This window comes from Vipera ursinii, assembly GCF_947247035.1.
Source record: "Vipera ursinii genome assembly, chromosome: 2".
NCBI lineage: Eukaryota > Metazoa > Chordata > Lepidosauria > Squamata > Viperidae > Vipera > Vipera ursinii.
This window is the reverse complement of record NC_139513.1, coordinates 24,004,666-24,010,665: the sequence shown is the minus strand read 5'-3', so window position 1 is coordinate 24,010,665 and position 6,000 is coordinate 24,004,666.

Genomic DNA, 6,000 nt, shown 5'->3' with positions numbered 1-6,000 from the left:
TGGGAGCTTAGCTAGCTTTAGCTTACAATCAAGCCCAATACATTACAGGAAACTTCTCCAAAGGGCTTGGTGTAACCTGGAAAACATTTTTACTGCAGCGCCCCAGAAATCCCTCTTGGCTTATTAAACTGTATGATACTGTCCCTTTCTGGGAATTCATCCTTCACCAGCCACCAACATACACAGGTGGTCCTTGACTTATGACCATAACTGAGCCCAAAATTTCCATTGCTAAGCAAGACACTTATTAAATGAGTTTTGCCTCATTTTACGACCTTTCATGCCACACTTGTTAAGTGAATCACCGCAGCTGTTAAGTTAGTAACAGTGAACCTAGTTCCCCCACTGCTTGTCAGAAGATCCCAAAAGGTGATGACGTGGTCCTGGACAATGCAATTGTCCCAGATATGAGCCAGAGGACTGCCCAAGCAGAAAGGTATCCGTGGGTGTGCTACAATCACACGCAAATGCATCTCTTTAAGATTTGACCTGATACTGTGCTGCCACAGGGGCCAAAACATAACATATTTCAGTGGGCCAGCTGGCAGTTAACTGTGGAAAGGACCAGATCAAAAGTTAAAAGAGCAATTTTTGTAATTCATCAAGGGATTGTATGAATTGGTCAAATGAGTGAAAAAGAAAACTGTGTCTCAGGAGAGAAGAAGGCTGAAATGCATTTCTGAAGAAGATGCTCAGCATTGAGAAGGCTGGTTAGATCTTCTAATCTAGAGCCCTGGTGGCACAGTGGTTAGAAGGCAGTAAAGGTAAAGGTTCCCCCGCACATGTGTGCTAGTCGTTTCCAACTCCAGGGGCCGGTGCTCATCTCCGTTTCAAAGCCGAAGAGCCAGCGCTTGTCCGAGGACGTCTCCGTGGTCATGTGGCCAGCATGACTAGACGCCAAAGGCGCACGGAACGCTGTTACCTTCCCACCGTAGTGGTCCCTATTTTTCTACTTGCATTTTTTACATGCTTTCCAACTGCTAGGTTGGCAGAAGCTGCGACGAGTAACAGGCACTCACTCTGTTGTGCAGCACTCGGGATTTGACCTGCCAAACTGCCGACCATCTGATCAACAAGCTCAGCGTCCTAACCCACTGAGCCACCGCATCCCTTAGAAGGCAGTACTGCAGGCTAATTCTGCTGACTGCCAGCAGTTCAATTCTCACCGGCTCAAGGTTGACTCAGCCTTCCATCCTTCCAAGGTCTGTAAAATGAGGACCCAGATCATTGGCGGCTCTGTAAACTGCTTAGAGAGGGCTGTAAGTCTAAGAGAGTAGGTCTAAGTGCTATGGCTATCTTTCACAATACCCATGTGCAATCATATGAACTTTGGGATAACAGCAACTGCTAGCACCAAAAGTTTTAGGTTCCTCAGAAACCAGCAAATATATGCCCAAACGATCCTGGCATAGGATGGAGAAAGATACAGTGTCCAATGGGTTAACCTCACTTCTTAAACAGGACTTGCTGTTTCCTGATAAAAACTATTTTTTTCCTTCCACAAACTTCTGAGCCAAAATGGTGCCAGCCTCTGAGTCTCTTGCTTCTAAAAAAGTCTTCTCATTTCCTGTTGTTGAATTTGTAGTACTATTTTTGTGTGTCACACTAAAACTGGTGTTATGTGTTCTACTCTACTCCCAAGCTAGTGAGAAGTCACACCACAGCAAAATATAAACTCCTTGTATTTATGGCTTCAGAACTATAAAAAACTTAGTTTGTGGTGTCCAATTCTTTCCCCAGAAGGAAATACCCATTATGTACACACATCAAGTATGAGAAGCCCAAAAGCACGTATATGGCTAACATTTTGGCAGATTGCAAATGAGGCAAAAATGTTGTAATACAGATCTATAAAGGGCTTTGTTTTGACTCAGAAATGCTTTGGAATAGAAACACACATGCGTGCAGCTCCATTATAGTGTCCAGTATTAAAAATGCTTGCAACACTGATCATTGCTGCGCTGTCAGTGAGTCTGTTACTATATACCGAATTGCTCAATAAAATCAAAATGTAAAAAAAAACCACACAGAGAGAGAAAGGAAATGTAGCTCAAAGCCCATTTTGTCAATTGCAACATGCCTGTCATCGCTGTGAGGTAGTCCAGACAAGAAGCACACCTAGGAGTACCAGGTGTATCTTTTTTGTAATGTTACATTAACAGAATCTTGTAAATCTGAAAATATATCTCTTCCCCCTTCCACCCTCTCATCTTTATAGTCCAAGAAGTTTAAGGAGGGTCCCTTCTGAGATGTTTGCCATGCCCCATTCCTTCTGCGGGCTTAGCTGCCTATTATCTGACCATTGCCTAACTAACTTGTGACTTTTCCTCCTGTCTCCCAAGACCATTCTCACTGCCATTTAAATGCCCTTCCACACTTTCACTAATTATGCAGAGAATGCTGGAAGTGAGAGTGAAAATTGCTTTCGGTCTGTTAAATAACCTTGTGTACTTAGAATGATTCTGCTCAGGGTTGCTGTAAAACTTCCCCAAAAGATCTTTATAACCTGTAATTCCATTCTTCTACGGTATGAGTTTTAACTACCCCAAGAAAGAATTTGTACATACAGTGGTACCTCGATACTCACTGTTAATTGGTTCCGGGAGGCACGATGAGTACTAAAAACAAGTACCAAACATTTTTTCCCCATAATGAATAATGTAATGAGTCACAAGGCAGCCGACACTGACGTGTTCTAGCTTGTCAAATGATGAGCACCAGGACAAAAAATTTTTGCATCAGAAAGCATTGAGTATCAAATGCAATGAGTTTCAAAGCAGTTGAATGCCAAGGTACCACTGTACAAAGGTATGTATATGTATGTGTATATAGCCTTCCAAAAGGGCCTGAAAACCTTGATCTGGCAACTGGCTTTGGGCCCCAATGGGGATGTTCCACTTTGGGGTGGTTAGTAGATATGGGGAAAGTTCCTTCTCCATCCCATTCTTGTATTGGTCCCTTAATCTCTTGTCAATCTTTAATGGTCACCACGATGTAAAAAAAATGTTGAGACTCTAGAAAGAGTACAGAGAAGAGCAACCAAGATGATCAGGAAACTGGAGACTAAAACAGTGGTGGCGAACCTACGGCACAGGTGCCAGAGGCGGCACTCATAGCCCTTCCTGTGGGCACCTGCGCCATGCCTCGGAGGTGGCAAATGTCCCTCTTCAACCAGCTGCCCCCCACAGGTGTCCCTCCCTACGAGCGAAATTGAGGTGACCACACTCACCTTGGCCACACTCACCCAATCTTCCATGACCACCACAGACACACCCACCCACACCCACGCAGTAGGCCACGCCCACCTGGCACCCAGTGATAAATAAGTGGGTTTTGGGTTGCAGTTTGGGCACTCGGTCTCTAAAAGGTTCGCCATCGCTGGGCTAAAACATACAAAGAACAGTTGCTGCAATTGGGCGTGTCTAGTTTAATGAAGAGAAGGACAAGGGGGGACATGATAGCCGTGTTCCAGTATCTCAGGGGTTGCCACAAAGAAGAGGGAGTCAAGCTATTCTCCAGAGCGCCTGAAGGCAGGACAAGAAGCAACAGATGGAAACTGACCAAAGAGAGAAGCAATCTAGAACTAAGGAGAAATTTCCTTCATAACTTCGGAGCAAGCATCTGAGGAAGTAGACTGAAATCCTCAGAAATACATAAAGTGATAAATAGACCAATTTTCGAGGTATCACAAGATTCTTGTTTGCTTGGCTGGCTGCAAGAGACCAATATTTTGGAACATGAATTGGAAACACATAATAAATAAAAATAAACATGGCTACATCTCCAGAAAAAAGTTATAATGTTAGCGAAACACTAGAGGGTACCATAACACCAAGCACCAAGCGTAAGGAGCACATTACATTGGACCAACAGAGCCATTATAGTAATAGCTAATTCCCCAATTTATTTTGACAGCTTACAACACTACACTGGTCTACACTGGTGATTACCCTAGTAAGTTGCTCTTGTGCTAGATACTTAAAGGTGGACGGCCATTAATTCATTGGATCAGCCAAAGGTGGTCATATTAGCCTTCTTTATCCAGCTGTGCTGATTTAATTCCTAGAATACGTATAATACTGAAACCACTATAATCAAGTTTTCTTAGGATCACAAAAGCAGTCTCACTGTGGACGCCACTGCTGGGAGTCTTACAAATTCTGGTTCAATGTAGGCTATCTGTAAAGTACCAGAATACACTGCTGGGCTAAGGCAGTCTGGTAAACTCCAGAGAGCAGGAAGTGGTGGGTGGTTGCTTAACAATTGTTGAAGTGTTCCCCTGTGATTTTCTGTAGCTGCATTCACAGAGACGTCATAGTGGTTACTGAATGTGCCCATTTCCTGGCTTCACACAGTACGCTGAATCATAAATTAACCAACTGATCATAGATTAGACACCTTCCAGAAGCTCATCTACGCTATAATTAAGCTTACTATCATATATGTTGCAAATAACGTTAAGTGAGCTCTGCTACAAATGTTGTTTTGGGGAAACTGGAATGGCTTTTTATAATCTTGGACATTTGTTACTTGTACTTCCAATTATGTTTAGTTTTAATTCCTGCCCACCACCCAGAGACATTTGTCGTAAGACGGGCAGCCATATAACTTGTTTAATCTAAATAAATAATACAGCCACTGCGCTTTTAATTAAACACTGTTAAAGCCTGGGTTGGGAATATAATCTCTAAGAAAAAGAAACCAGCTTATGAAACATGTAGAATTACATCAGTCAACTGGCAATGCCCTACAAATGTCCTCAGAAGATGAGTAAGAATTCTGGAATCTGCAGCATCAAGATTTCCCGATCCTGAAGGGATGCAAGCCCCATATGGGTCATCATTATTCAAACCATACCAAAAATGCATATCACTACTTTGTTGGCAATCATTTCATACCCTGCAGAACTCAGAGCAAAATGTTAATTCTTCTCTTCATCTTCCATTGGTCCATAAAATCAGATGTCTCTGCTGCCTCCAAGAAATTCCGGCTGTCAATTCTTTTATTAAAAGCCCAAACTTAACGTGAGAGATAGAATCAAATCGCTCTCTTCAATCATCTACAAAATGTTTTGGTGTACTCCAAATCTTTTGCACAACATGCTTAATTAGACCCTTTAAGACTCTCTCTGGTTAGTTTCAACTTTGGTTAGCTTTCTGTGGTTTAGCACTTTGTACAAGCCCTACTCGCTTAGTTCGTTTATAATTCAGAGTTTTTTAAGATCTCAGAAAAGGTTTAATTCAAAGACTAAGTTGAAAAAAACCATGAGGTGAGTACAGCTGGGGAGCTCAAACTGGAAAGTACTGATTTCTATTTTTATTGCCTATATTTTGAAGGCCAGGTTTCCAGATGAAAAATATCTAATGTGATCTAAACGCAAGTCCATGCAATAAAATGCTAATCTAGCACAAAATATATGCAAGCAATTGATCAAAGATGTTGATTAAAAATTTCGAACAGCACACACCAAGATGATCAACAATAAAGATTTTAAAATCCATTTGCAGTAGGAAACCAGTCACTGAAACATGGAATAATGCAGTTGTTAGAAGAGGATAGAAAAGTAGCAGAGAAAATGAATGAATGTTTTTCTTGTCTTCATGTGTAGGACACAAGATGGGCATCTACACCTGAGCTGATTTCTTCAGGAGGAAGACTAGACTGTTTGCAACAAAGTGAGGTACAGTTTGGTTTTTTTTAAAAAAAATGTAGCTAACTTTTGCTGTATTTGCTAAATTAGGCAGATCCTGGTTACTCATCATGATATCACTATCAATTGTAATACACTGCTATGTCCTGTCCTGTCCTGTCTTGTCCTGTCCTGTTCTGTTTTGATTTTATTCCAATATTTAACTTTGATTTTGGTCTGTGACCATAACAAAGATTGATTTAAAACTGCAACAAAAAAGAAGTAACAAAACATGAAGTTGTAAATCAAATGGACAAACTAAAAACAAGTTCTCTGAGACCAGATGCCATCCTCCAAAGAATTTTTGATAT